Genomic DNA, 16091 nt, shown 5'->3' on the forward strand with positions numbered 1-16091 from the left:
TTTTTTCACCAGGCCAAGCCCGCTTGAGCTGCTATACCGCTCTTGTTATCAGAAGCGACCTGCCCACAACAACAATAACAACAACAAGGTGGGACTTGATAATTGTTTTTTTACCCTTTTATTCGGCAACAAAACTGACACCTTTTTTACAAAGAGTCATATTCACATTGACCACAATACCTGCGGTCGGAACGCAAACACAAAACAACAACTCTGATAATGTATGTGGCACTGTCCTTGAAATTGATTGGTCCACACCCGAGACAACTTTCTTTAGAGCCTCGTCTCACGTTGGTGTTGGACCAGAAGACGCCAAAAAGAAAGTTGTCTCGGGTGTGGACCAATCAATTTCAAGGACAGTGCCAATACATTATCAGAGTTGTTGTCTTTTGTTTGCGTTCTGACCGCAGGTATTGTGGTCAATGTAAACATGACTCCTTGTAAAAAAGGTATCAGTTTTGTTGCCAGATAAAAGGGTAAAACCAATTATCATATTTTGTCACCGGCAAATGAGGTTTCCAATGATGCAATGACCTGTGCGTTGTGAATGACACAACGTTATGTTTTACATCTGCCGTTTAGCAGACTGCGCATATTGTGAATGTTACTGTGGTAGCCAGATATGCCTGTCGGATTTTAACCTTGAACCTCTGCAACAAATAGAGAATGTGCTACCACATTCTTGGTTCTTTCGGTAAAGTCACGTAGATAGAAAACAAAAATAAAGAAAAAATGCGTTTATTTTTATTATTTAAATCGTCATTTTATTTTTTTCTTTAATGAAACATTTTAATTGACGTGACTCTTTAAATTTTGATTTAAAGCTTTCGTGACTGCAGTAATTCATATTCTTAGCTCTTTCGGTAAAAGTCACGTTGAAGGGAAACAATAAAATAATAATATATATATAAAACAATACAAATTCTCACGACGTTTCGACCGTAACACAAACGGTCATCAGTTTGTGTTATGGTCGAAACGTCGTGAGAATTTTTATTGTTTTATATATATTTTATTGTTTCCCTTCAACGTGACTTGACGGAAAGAGCTAAGAATATGAATTTACGTGACTTGACGGAAAGAACCCAGAACATTAATTCCTGCAGTCGCGAACGTTTTGAGTCAAAATAGAATGCGCCACCACTCGGCTCGCCTCAATCTGCGTGGAGGCGTGGGGGTGGGGGTCAGCCTGAGAGAGTTTCTCACCGGCGCAGAACTTCCACGCAGAGGCTCCACGCAGCTTTGTGCGGAGCGACAGGCCAGGCAGCTCCCACACAGCGTGGTGCAGCTCGTTAACATTTATAGTCTTGCTTCTTTCGGTAAAGTCACGTAGATAGAAAATAACAAAAACAAGAAAATTGGAAAATAAATTGATGAAAAGATGCCCATTGGTCGACTGAGATGACTGTGCCCCCCACAGTGTACACACACACAGTGTACACACACACACTGTACACACACACACAGTGCACACACAGTGCACACACACAGTGTACACACACAGTGCACACACACAGTGTACACACACACACAGTGCACACACACAGTGTACACACACACTGTACACACACAGTGTGTACGTGTACACACACAGTGTGCACACACAGTGTACACACACACACAGTGCACACACAGTGTACACACACACAGTGCACACACACAGTGTACACACACACTGTACACACACACAGTGTGTACGTGTACACACACAGTGTGCACACACAGTGTACACACACAGTGTACACAATAATTTCAGTTAATATATTTTGGTATACCCCTGTGAGCCATTCGGCTCTTGAATCAAGTGCAACCACAACAAACACAAACAAGAAACTCATCTTAAAGTGACTACTTTGTGTGACTCTGCAAACAGAAAATCCATGAAAAAAACAGCAAAATGTTCCTGAAAAAAGCACCGTACACCAACGCTGTGCTAAAAATCCCAGTGGGATGCAATGTCCACGTTGTTGTTGCTGAGTTGAAGGGAGGGAGCAATGGAAAATGAATCTAAATCAACTTCAACTCCAACCCCGCTCTGTGCAGTCACTACTCAGCATCACCTCATCGGCGTGAAACGCCAGGGGGAGGTGTCCCTCGCTAGTGACGTCATGTCACCAAGGTATTCACCCCACCGTCTACCGCGCCCTTGAGCGTGACGTCACCTCTGCCTGGGTCAACTTCCGTTATCTGTTCAAGTACAATCCTAATTTGGGTAAAGCTACACCCGGTGACTGGCGGTTCATTAACATAATATATTCGTGAAGGCCATCGCGAGTTTATTGCGACGGGTTTCAGCACCCACGCCCCATCCCTCCACGTATGGGCCGGGCTCATTAACATAATTTATTTAAATTAAGACCCATAATAAAGGTTTTTGGGTTAGATCACGTTTATTTATAAATGTGTCGTAACCCTCCACTACCCGACACGGCCAATCAGCAAAAAAAAGTGTCACGTTGACAAAAAGACAAATAGTTCACTATTTTAGACACCGGTGTGTTGAAGAGTGAATCCATATTTACAGTTTGAGTACGACGTTTCGCTGGTAAATACATCCAGCATCATCGGGCAATTCGCCAGAATGGTAAAGCCCTCGCTTGCTCCCGGTTTTATATAGAGCAGCAGGGTGACGTCATCACTTAACTCATATCAGGTGCAGTGAATAGAGGCGGAGGGGGGGTATTGTAATTATATAATCGATTAGTAATCAGTCATTGGTTATGATTAGTAATGAGTTGTAGATTAGTAATTCTTTAAATCAAAATGTAAAGTGTATTATTTAATAATACGCTTCCAGGCCGGACTAAGCCTGTAGCTGTCAGAGTGATTAAAGTTATTCTTGTTCCTCTCAATTTCAATGGATTCTCTAATTAGTCTTTGCCAGTAATAATTGGTTTTACACACCACTGCAACATTGTCAAAATCAATTGAGTGTCCTTGTTGACAAGCATGTTCTGCCACTGCCGACAGTTGTGTTTGACATAATTTAATATTTCTCTGATGTTCTTTTAGTCTTATGCTGATGTTACGTCCCGTCTGTCCAATGTAGCAGCTGCCACATAAACAATTAATCCGATATAAACGTTCTGTTGATAATTTAGGTAATGCGTCTTTAGTGCAAGATACTAGTTTTTGAATTTTGTGTACTGTACCAAATATTACTGTAATGTTTTGCTTTTGAAAAACACGGGCTAATTTGTGAGTTACTCCTGAGATATATGGAATTTTTATTGTTTTAACAATCTGGTCACTTTCAGCAGTATTGCTTTGCGATCGTGATTTGGCATTCAATGCTCTGTTAATTTGAGCATTATTGTAGCCATTCTGTCGTAGTGCGTCTTTAACGTGTTTAATCTTTCTCACTAGACTCTCACCATCTGACACTGTTTTAGCCCGATGTATGAGCGTCTTGATAAGAGAGGATTTCTGAGCTGGATGATGCGAATCTGCATTCAGATAGGCATCAGTGTGCGTTTGCTTTCTGTAAACGCTGTGTTATTTTACCGTTTAGGCCATGTCCAAGCAAAATATCTAGGAACGGGAGTGTATTATTCACCTCCATTTTTATGGTGAACTGGATGGCCGGGTTTTGTGCATTGAGATGATTTAGAAAATCATTAAGTGTATCTTTACCATGTGGCCAGACAACCAAAGTGTCATCCACATATCTAAACCAAAAGGATGGTTTTAATGTGCTCGAGGCAAGTGCTCTTATTTCAAAGTTTTCCATGTACAATTTTGCTATAGCAGGGGATAAAGGAGAACCGATTGCTGCTCCTTCCTTTTGTTTAAAAGAAATCCCCTCTCCATAAGAAATAAGTGTTATTTAAACAATGGCCAGCAAGTTTCGGAATATCTTTTGGTAAACCGGTATTCTTTACTAGTGTATCCAGTAATTTAAGCGATTCGTACACTGGAACCTTAGTGAATTGAGAAATCACATCAAAACTTACCAGAATATCATCAGGAGTAAGTTTAATATCTCTAATCACATTCACAAGATGTTCTGAATTATAAATAAACGCGATCTAACCCAAAAACCTTTATTATGAATAATATTGGTCGCGAAAGCCTACGTGTTAAACTGACTAACCTCTATGGGGAGGATACTTTTCTTAAAACCAGAAAATTGGAGAAGCTCCGCATTAAGCGGATGAAATTGATATCTTCACTGGCGTTCCTCAAAAGGTGCAGAGATTCAAAGGTAATACCAAACGCAGTTAAAATAACACATCACATAAAGTCTTCTAAAGCTAACCAAATACTACACAAAGCTATCGAATTATTATTAATAGAGAGAATACAGCACAATAGGAGTGAATTATCTTACATTTCGGAATCGCTAAAGCAGTTACACTTAGATATAAGCAATAGTGTATCTATGCATTATTGGAATATAATCGATAACATAACACAACAATCGGCTGATAATGTGTTTAAACTAATAAAAACTAACCAAATTCATAAATTTTCTAGACTACATAATAAACAAATCCCTACTGAAAACCAAAAAAAACATTTAAAAACAAAACCGTACTGAACTTGACTAACACTATTAACCGGTGACATGGTCTCTATCCTTTCTAAAGGCCTTAACTTTGCCGTTACCCCACGCACAATTCCAGTGGATGAGATAATTGCTGAGGTAGAATCAGCAGTTCGACTCCTTCCACATAATGAGGATGACTAGACATGAGGTTGCTAAAATAATTGAGAATAGCAAAGTTACAAAAGTAAATATTAGCTCTAACGAGGCAAAAGCCTTAAGAGAGCTGCGTGTAAACAAGGATATCCAAATCCTAGCAGCTGATAAAGGCCGCACTACTGTAGTGATGTCACGAGCCGATTATGATAATAAAATTACAAATTTACGAGAGGAAAGTACCTACATTAAAATTAAACGAGATCCAACTAATAGTTTAGAACGTAAGACCACTGCAATAATTGCAAATTCATTAATCCCTAAAAATGAGCAATACCAAATTAAGCCAAAGGCCTCAAAACCACCTAGACTCTATGGGCTACCAAAGATTCATAAAATCGGCATCCCATTACGACCCATAGTCAGTACAATTGGCTCTGCCACATATCAATTAGCAAAATATATAACCAAACAAATACAGCCCTACATCGGTAGGACATCTTCATTCATAAAAAATTCAGAACATCTTGTGAATGTGATTAAAGATATTAAACTTACTCCTGATGATATTTTGGTAAGTTTTGATGTGATTTCTCTATTCACTAAGGTTCCAGTGGATGAATCGCTTAAATTACTTGATACACTAGTAAAGAATACCGGTTTACCAAAATATATTCCGAAACTTGCTGACCATTGTTTAAATAACACTTCTTATGTAGAGGGGATTTCTTTAAACAAAAGGAAGGAGCAGCAATGGGCTCTCCTTTATCCCCTGCTATAGCAAATTTGTACGTGGAAAACTTTGAAATAAGAGCACTTGCCTTGAGCACATTAAAACCATCTTTTTGGTTTAGATATGTGGATGACACTTTGGTTGTCTGGCCACATGGTAAAGATACACTTAATGATTTTCTAAATCATCTCAGTGCACAAAACCCGGCCATCCAGTTCACCATGGAAATGGAGGTGAATAACACACTCCCGTTCCTAGATATTTTGCTTGGACATGGCCTAAACGGTAAAATAACACAGCGTTTACAGAAAGCAAACGCACACTGATGCCTATCTGAATGCAGATTCGCATCATCCAGCTCAGAAATCCTCTCTTATCAAGACGCTCATACATCGGGCTAAAACAGTGTCAGATGGTGAAAGTCTAGTGAGAGAGATCAAACACGTTAAAGACGCACTACGACAGAATGGCTACAATAATGCTCAAATTAACAGTGCACTGAATGCCAAATCACGATCGCAAAGCAATACTGCTGAAAGCGATCAGATTGTAAAAACAATAAAAATTCCATATATCTCAGGAGTAACTCACAAATTAGCCCGTGTTTTGCAAAAGCAAAACATTACAGTAAGATTTGGTACAGTACACAAAATAAATAAACTAGTATCTTGCACTAAAGACACATTACCTAAATTATCAACAGAAGGTGTATATCGGATTAATTGTTTATGTGGCAGATGCTGTATTAGACAGACGGGACGTAACATCAGCATAAGACTAAAACAACATCAAAGAAATATTAAATTATCTCAAACACAACTGTCGGCAGTGGCAGAACATGCTTGTCAACAAGGACACTCAATTGATTTTGATAACGTTGAAGTGTTGTGTAAAACTAATTATTACTGGCAAAGACTAATTAGAAAATCCATTGAAATTGAGAGGAATAGAAATAGCTTTAATCGCTCTGACAGCTACAGGCTTAGTGCGGCTTGGAAGCGTATTATTAAATAATACATATTACAATTCCTTATTGGGAAAACACGTACTAATTAACGGATTACTAACGTAGCATATAATCACAATAACACATTACAACTAATTACTAATCTACAACTCATTACTAATCATAACCATTGACTGATTACCAATCGATTATATAATTACAATACCCCCTCTCTGCCTCAAATCACTGCACTTGAAATGAGTTAAATGATGACGTCACCCTGCTGCTCTATATAAAACCGGGAGCAAGCGAGGGCTTTACCATTCTGGCGAATTTCCCGATGATGCTGGATGTAATTACCAGCGAAACGTCGTACTCAAACTCTAAATGTTGTGGATTCACTCTTCAACACACCGGTGGGCTAAAGTAGTGAACTATTTGTCTTTTGTCAACGTGACACTTTTTTGCTGATTGGCCGTGTCGGGTGGTGGAGGGTTACGACACATTTATAAATAACGCGATCTAACCCAAAAACCTTTTATGATGAATATACATTGTATTAAACCTATATTAGATCATAGCTACATTTCTACCCTACAACATACAAATCTACATTGTGCTGTTTCAATTCTACTTTTATTAACTCACACACTTACAAATATACTGTCTAGGACACATTTTCAAAGAAATATTTTCATGTACCCAGACAATATTTGCACGTGCCCACGTAAAAAAAACCTGCAGACTGCATATGTAGCTACGACAATGCAAAGCAGCACACACAGCCATGCATTCAATAGCTTTTTACGTTTCGCGGGTTTCTCTCTAAGTTTATTCGGTTTCTATTTCAGCTTATTGGGGTTTTCAGTCTCCTAGTGAATGGGCAGTGATGAGTTTATGGGCAGTGATGAGTCTACGGGCGGTGCTTATCAGTTCTACGGAATCTGAGCCTCGCTCGCCCCACGTGATCGCCTATCCGCGCTATGTTTTCTGAAAGCATCAAGCTAAGGCCTCTGTCGCGATCACAGGCACGCGCGCAACTCACCCGTCCGTGGTAGTGACACGGAACGTCGGACATAAGCGACCTCCTCTTTCACCAGCGCACTAGGAAACAGTTTCGTGTGTAACCTCATCAAGACCCCTCCCCCAGACACCTACAGGAGCTTTGCGCCGGTAAGTGCCGTAGTGAGGCCTGGTCCCCGGGAGTGTCGCCGGTCTCGGCTAGATTGCTCACCCGGCCCAGGGTGGCGATGTTGGCCGCCTGGGGCTCGCTGGGGAGACAAAGGCGACCGCGCGCTCAGGCGCTTGGTCACCCCATCGTGTGCCACACGGCGGCTGCTGCTGCTGCTGGAGACTGAACAGCGGCTCGCCCCCCAAGGGTCTCGTTCCAGGGCTCGTACGGTGGGGGGGGGTATCTCTATAGTTTGTCTTTGATGGTGGTGGTGATGTTGGTGGTGGTGGTGGTGATGGTGGTGGTGATGGTGGTGGTGGTGATGTTGGTGGTGGTGGTGATGTTGGTGGTGGTGGTGGTGATGGTGATGTTGGTGGTGGTGATGGTGGTGGTGGTGATGGTGATGGTGGTGATGTTGATGGTGGTGATGGTGGTGGTGGTGGTGATGATGGTGGTGGTGATGATGGTGGTGGTGATGGTGGTGATGGTGATGTTGGTGGTGATGTTGGTGGTGGTGATGGTGGTGGTGATGGTGGTGGTGATGTTGGTGGTGGTGGTGGTGATGTTGGTGGTGGTGATGTTGGTGGTGGTGGTGGTATTGGTGGTGATGGTGGTGGTGATGTTGGAGGTGATGTTGGTGGTGATGTTGGTGGTGATGGTGGGGATGTTGGTGGTGATGTTGGTGATGGTGGTGGTGATGTTGGTGGTGGTGTTGGTGGTGGTGGGGATGTTGGTGGTGATGTTGTTGGTGTTGGTGGTGGTGGTGATGTTGTTGGTGGTGATGTTGGTGGTGATGTTGGTGGTGATGTTGGTGGTGGTGGGGATGTTGGTGGTGATGTTGGTGGTGGTGATGGTGGTGTTGGTGGTGATGGTGGTGGTGATGTTGGAGGTGATGTTGGTGGTGATGTTGGTGGTGATGGTGGGGATGTTGGTGGTGATGTTGGTGGTGGTGATGGTGGTGGTGATGTTGGTGGTGGTGTTGGTGGTGGTGGGGATGTTGGTGGTGATGTTGGTGGTGTTGGTGGTGGTGGTGATGTTGGTGGTGGTGATGTTGGTGGTGATGTTGGTGGTGATGTTGGTGGTGGTGGGGATGTTGGTGGTGATGTTGGTGGTGGTGATGGTGGTGGTGATGGTGGTGGTGATGTTGGTGGTGATGTTGGTGGTGGTGGTGATGTTGGTGGTGGTGGGAATGTTAGTGGTGGTGATGTTGGTGGTGATGTTGGTGGTGGTGGTGATGTTGGTGGTGGTGTTGGTGGTGGTGGGGATGTTGGTGGTGATGTTGGTGGTGGTGGTGTTGGTGGTGATGTTGGTGGTGATGTTGGTGGTGATGTTGGTGGTGATGTTGGTGGTGATGGTGGTGGTGGGGATGTTGGTGGTGATGTTGGTGGTGGTGATGTTGGTGGTGATGTTGGTGGTGATGTTGGTGGTGGTGGGGATGTTAGTGGTGGTGATGTTGGTGGTGGTGGTGGTGATGTTGGTGGTGGTGATGTTGGTGGTGGTGATGTTGGTGGTGGTGGTGATGTTGGTGGTGATGGTGATGTTGGTGGTGGTGATGTTGGTGGTGGTGATGGTGCTGTTGGTGGTGGTGATGTTGGTGATGGTGATGTTTGTGGTGGTGATGTTGGTGGTGATGCTGGTGGTGGTGATGGTGGTGGTGATGCTGGTGGTGGTGATGGTGGTGATGGTGGTGGATGGAGCGTTTGTGTGAACTAATATAAATGACGGTGTCAAAAATCATTACGTTAAAGGATTTGGCCTTTAAAACGTAGCAAAGCATTTATTTGCAAGGCAATTTAACAAATTGCACGAACATGAACCATTCAAAAACGTGTCGTAACGTGACTGATCAAACATCACGAAAACGTCTGAGGCCTGCGCCCAAAATAATTACCACACTCCCGGTCAAAGTGCGCCGTGTAATCTGGGAAACGGGGGCATTACAGGAGAAAGGTAAAATTTAATTTAACAACAATAATAACAATATTTGGACAAGTTCGGCAGGCCGGATTAAAAAGCCCAACGGGCCGTGCTTTGCCCACGTCTGGCCTAACCCGTGTAGAGACGGAGCTACGGGATCGCTTCGTGACGCAGGAGTGAAGTGTGACGTGGCCCTTGCAGTACCGTGAACGCCTCACGAGGGGGGTGCCCTTCACCCCGCAGCGGATAGACCACGGCTGAGACTGATGACGGACCGGTTGAGGGTCACGGCGTTCCTCTGAGGCCGAATGAATCAGCCTCGCCCCCCTCCGCTGCACTCCGGGCTCTCACGTGATGTATCCTGTACACAAATTGAACGTCTCTGAATATGGATTGAACTGTCGCCGGTTCCAACGTGCAAGCCTCATCTCCCCTCTTACACCAGGCACCGCCTCCGTGCGCTCTGCGCTGCAGGAGCCGAAGCTTTTTGATCGAAGCGGCGAGTTGACCTTCTCCTTGTGTAGAGGTCAACCCTCGATTCGTCATTTGCCTCGCCTTCTCCTCTTGCTGCCTCCAAGATCTGGAACTTACTTCCCTCAACCATCTCTCCACGTCCAAGCTAAATACATTTCCTCCTCTTCTCTGCCTATGGCCGTCTCTCTCTTAAAATACCGGACAAATATCACGCCTCGTTGTTACCGGTTAGGTGCACGCGTCTGTTGTGGTATAGCGTCGTGAGATTCGGTTGCATGTAGATGCTCTCTAAATTAAAAATCGTGTTAACTTATTCTGTACAAGCCACACCACTGTCGTCATGTATAATTATCACACACACACACCACTCGCGCTATTCGCCACGGCAGAGTTAATCGTGTAGGCAATGTCACAACAGTAGCGCAGCTACCGACCTACTCACCTACAAAGAGTGCAATATAGCTAGGAGCTGATATGATTAGTCGATTAAGTGAATTGACCAAACTTATAACTTTTGTGTGCATGTATGTTGTTGAACTTCTTTCACGCTGTACGGTAGTTAACCGTGCCAATCAGAGATGTGGGGGAAGGACGAAAGACTAAACACAAAGCAGTTAAATTTTGATTTAAAGCTTTCGTGACTGCAGTAATTCATATTCTTAGCTCTTTCGGTAAAGTCACGTTGAAGGGAAGCAATAAAATAATTAACTATATATAAAACAATACAAATCATGATGACCGTTTGTGTTATGGTCGAAACGTCGTGAGAATTTTTATTGTGTTTTATATATTTTATTATTTTATTGTTTCCGTTCAACGTGACTTTACCGAAAGAGCTAAGAACACAAAAAGCAGTTCTAAAGAAATGAGTTTTAAATCTAGATGTGAATGTGCATAGCTCCAGTGGCTTCCTAATATAGTAATAAAAAATATTCCAGGCGGCTGCAGAAACACACCTGACAGCGTGCGACACCGTGACCGTCTTTGTTCGGTGGCTGAACCAAAAGGCACTGCGAGGGTGACCGCAGTTTGCGTGAAGGTTCCTTAACCAGAGGAACGTGTGGTCAGTAACTCGGGTGGATTAAAAAACAGCGACCGTTTCAGCGTCATGCTTCCCGAAGGTAGGAAACCCCCTACAAGCCACGCCCAGCATGATACAACTGATTTTGCCGCGCCCATAACCTCCTATCCAGTGGCACATATGCGGACAAATTAAAAAAAAAGCTAATTGTTATCCAATTTGTCGAGTAATGAAACCGATATATTTGGTTGAGTGATCGACGACTTGAGAAATATGATGATATCCCAGCTCTAATTATAACTGCGGTTATTTAAGAGATGGTCAAAGCAAAATTCATCACCCTAATTCATGACACATTTATAAATTCTGATATATATAAATATTTTACTTAATTAAAACCATGCGATATTATTTATTTCGTTATTGAGCTGCGTGAATTGTAAAACATGCACTCCATTGATTTAAAATATCCATTTAAAAATCGTATCCTTTTAGCAACTTGATCAAAACCTATTTGCGATTTCGCATCTTCATGAGATCAAAGATGAATCGGCCCACTCTGAAACACAAGCAAAATGAATATCTGAATATGAATGGCGTGACCAAATAAAATATATCCTGGATCGTTTTGGTGAACGCTACACTAACAACAATACTCATTTCTATACAACGTCTGGCTCGCGTGATTACTCTGTGTGGTTCATAAGGTGGGGCGTGTGCTGCTTTGATGATGGCAATTCAACCCCCGACCCACCACCCCCCCCAACAACTCGCTCCAACCATTCTGCGGTCATGATTTGGGACTGTGATTCCATTTGCAAGTAAACTCACATTTTAACAACGAGGGTTTGAAAGCATTAAGCGTTAAGATCTGTCTGCATGTCTGCTCTGTTGTAAAGATGATCCAATATGAACACAATTGTAATACAACAGCTCTGTTGCTGTTAGGGACCATACAATGTTGAAAACTGGCCACAATTGATTAAACGGCCCACTCATGGTCCAGAGCAGAACTCGGTACCACCTAAGTTAGCAAAACTTCAGTCGTACCCATTTATTTGGATGGAAAATGAAAGTAAATTACTTGATAGTCTCACTCATTGAATTTGTTTATCACTGGCCACGTAGAGAAATTGCAACTGCTCAATTTAGGCCACCTCACGTGGTACCGACAAAGGAGACATCTCATGGGCTATGGAAAAATAAGAATAGGTTGTATCCTTTCTGGCAATAAAACAGATCTTAAGATTCATTGAAGAAGGTTTCTGTTTGGTGTTTGAACATCTAAGCACCCGTTTTGTTGCCAAAAAAGGATCAAATCTATTCTTATTTTGTCATACTTTGATACCGGCAAAACGGTCTCATTTTGAAGCATCTCATGGACTATTGGATGGGGAGTAAAAAACCGGCGCTAAAAGTCAGTGCCGAACTCTCCTGTCGTGCCCAGTGACGTCATCACGGGCGAAGTTCACCGCGCGAAGTCAAACGCCGCTCGAAACGCAAAATCATCGCTCGGTGAACATTTCCGAGGACAAACAAATGCATGCCGGGAACCGTGTGGGTTTGTGTTTCTTGTCTCCTCTGTGCAATGTGGGGGAGGGCTTCATCCAGCAGTGGATTGACAAAAGCGCTGTATGCATACTGCACAGGCTACGCTAACGTCACATTTAGGCCCACGGACCGAACAAACGCGTCTCTCTTTCTCCATCCGTCTCCACTCTCTCTCTCTTCCTCTCTTCACTGTTGGCCTGTAGGTTTGGGCTGAGCGAGTTCCTGCAGGGGATTTGGCTTTTCAGGAGCTGATTCCCCCCGTGGCTTTGTCGGCACGAGGCGACCGCGCAGAGTGTCAAGGGCTCCACCGGGCCCCAAGCCGCTGCCCCAGCACCACGGTAGTAGCCAAACCACTGGTGCTCGGCATGGCCTGCATGAAGGTCCTGCTGGACCTCATGTTGCGCACGGGGTACAACATCGTCCAGGAGAATGGACAGAGGAAGTTCGGACCACCGCCCGACTGGCAGGGGCCCCCTCCCGCCCATGGCTGCGAGGTGTTTCTGGGGAGGATCCCGCACGACCTCTACGAGGATGAGCTGGTGCCCATGCTGGAGACGGTGGGGAAGCTCTACCAGCTCCGCCTCATGATGGATTATAGCGGAGAGACCCGCGGCTATGCGTTTGCTACCTACGCGACGCTCGCCCAAGCCACGGATGCCATCAAGAAACTCGACAAGGTAGAGATCCGTCCCGGACGCCGAATTGCAGTCTGCATCAGCGTGGACAATCGCCGCCTCTTTATTGGGGGGCTGCCAAAGGACAAGAAGCGAGCGGAGGTGATGATGGTGATGAGCGGTGCCACGGAGGGCGTGGTGGACGTCAAGATGAGCGTCTGTCGCTGGGACAAAACCCTCAACCGAGGCTACGCGTTCATCGAGTACGGGAGCCATCGCGCGGCCGCCATGGCCCGGAAGAAGCTCCTTCGAATCAACTTCCGGCCATGGGGCCGGACCATCAAGGCGGAGTGGGACACGGCGGCTGCGGCCGCGGCGGCGGCAATGGAAGACGAGGACGAGATGGAGGCGGCGGTGCCAGACCTGCTGCAGCCGGAGTGCACGGCCACCGGCAAAGCCGCACACAGCCAATTTGGGGGCTGGGGGGCACGCACGCGGCTGTGGTGGGTACCTTTTCCACCTGCGGCCCATGCCCATTGCTCTCGAGGCGCTGCCGGAGGCGGCCATGCTGTCGTGGGAGGTGCGGCTGCGGATGCTGTGCCGGACCGCTGGCGTCAGCTACCCAATCTTCGAGCTGCACGCTCACTCGGAGCCCGGGATGCCCGTGGGCCTCCTCTATAAGGTGTCGGTTCCCGGGGTGGGAGAAGGCGCCATCATCTTCCCCAAATTTCTGAGCTCAAGCGTGGAGGGTGCACGGGAGGTGGCGTGCCAGCTCGCCTACAACATCCTCACCAAGGCGAATCCTCCTGGCGGTGGTGGTGATTGGCGGTGGTGGTGATGGTGGTGGTGGTGATGGCGGTGGTGCCGGGCTGCACTGCGGTCACCGGACAACGTCGAGCGGCGGCAGCATCAACGGCGTCGTCGTCCCACGGCCGCTGCTGTCCCGTGAGCGACAGGGCGCTGCCGTGGCCGCTGGCGGTGGCGGCACCACAAAGGACGAGGAGGAGGAGGTGGTGGTGATGGAGGAGGAGGGCGATGAAAAGGAGGAGGTGGATGAGAAGGAGGAGGTGGATGAGAAGATGGATGAGAAGGAGGCGGTGGATGAAAAGGAGGAGGTGGATGAGAAGGAGGAGGTTGATGAGAAGGTGGATGATAATGTGGATGAGGAGGCGGTGGATGAGAAGGATGAGGGGAAGGTGGTTGAGTAGAAGGACGAGGTGGAGGGTGACTTTGTGTGGTGGTTTATAACCACCACCCCCTGCTCCGATGCCATTCCCACACGGGAGGGGGGCAGCCGTGGCTCCCCCTCACACTTGGAACCAGGTACATACACAAATACATACACACATAAACATACACAATATACATACACACATATAAACACATACACAAATACATACACACATAAACACATACACAATATACATACACACATATAAACACATACACAAATACATACACACATAAACACATACACAATATACATACACACATAAACACATACACAAATACATACACACATAAACACATACACAATATACATACACACATATAAACACACACAAATACATACACATATAAACATACACACATATACATACACATATATACATACACATATATACATACGCACATATATACACACACACATATACATACACACATATACACATACACATATATACATACACACATATACATACACACACAAATACATACACACATAAACACATACACAATATACATACACACATAAACACACACATATACATACATATACATACACATATATACATACGCACATATATACATACACACATATATACATACACAACAACAACCGCCATTCGCCACTAAGTGGCGGTGACGTCACCACGATGCTTGTGCCAGGCTATGTGCACCCTGAGGCCACGTGAACTGTCGAACGCCCGCTGGCAGGAGGTCACGGGGCAGACCCAGGTGCCACGGGTCGACTGACTGAGATGACTGGCTGATGCACCACCTGTGCCCCCTACTGTGCCAATCTGCTGTGCTTTAGCCACCCGGCGCTCCGCTCGTTGTTCTGAGCGTCGCTCCTCCGTCCTCCGTTGTTGTTGGAGGGCGACTGCCTCCAACTGCCCAGTAGAATCCTTCACGAGCCTCCTCCACAGAGGCCGATCTTGACACCACTGGTACCAGTCATCGGCAAGTCCACTCAGCTCCACGTCCTCCTGTACCACATCACTCCGTCTCTTCTCTAGCCCGTGCCGCGCCCGCTTAGCCCCCTCAATCCGGCAAACAAAAGCTGTTTCGGCATGCGGTGGCTGGGCATGCGGGCTACATGACCCAGCCATCGCAGCCTTGCCTGCCGGAGGAGCTCACCGATGGGACCCTGCCCAGATCTTTCAAGGATTTGTGAGCTCCTCACACAATCCAGTCTGGTTAAACCCAGGATGGATCGTAGACAGGCCAGCCTAAATGTTTCTAACCGGCAAAGATGTTCCATTAGAGGGGTCCACGTTTCGCAAGCATAGAGAAGGGAGGGAATGACCGTGGCCGAGAAGACCTGAAGCTTAGTGCGGAGCGACAGACCAGGTAGCTTCCACACAGCGTTACGCAACCGATGAAAAGATATTGCCGCTCGACTGATTCGGAGTGAGACCTCTGCTGTTAAACTGGAGCCAGTCATAAGCACACTGCCCAGGTAATGGAAACTCTCCACTCTCTCCACAACTGCCCCATTACCGATTGGGAGTTGTGGGGGTGGAGTGTTCGATGGTACAAAATACCCAGGCAGGTGCTTAGTTTTGGTGGGGCTGATGGTAAGGCCCCACCTCTTAGTGGCACGCTCCAGTCTCAGCAGCAGCGTCTCCAACTCCTCCTCTGACTGAGCAGCTATTACCAAATCATCAGCATACATAACGTGGTTGAGCAATAGGGAGCCATCCCTTGACCGCACCCGGGCATCGATTAGCCTCCAATTATATCCGTACCATATGGAGATTCGCCCGGTACAGCTATTGAAGGCTTCACGAACTACGTG

The sequence above is a fragment of the Petromyzon marinus genome, unplaced genomic scaffold, assembly GCF_048934315.1.
Source record: "Petromyzon marinus isolate PM22_M1 ecotype Great Lakes invasive population unplaced genomic scaffold, UKy_Petmar_22M1.pri1.0 PM_G_Scaffold_2, whole genome shotgun sequence".
Lineage (NCBI taxonomy): Eukaryota > Metazoa > Chordata > Hyperoartia > Petromyzontiformes > Petromyzontidae > Petromyzon > Petromyzon marinus.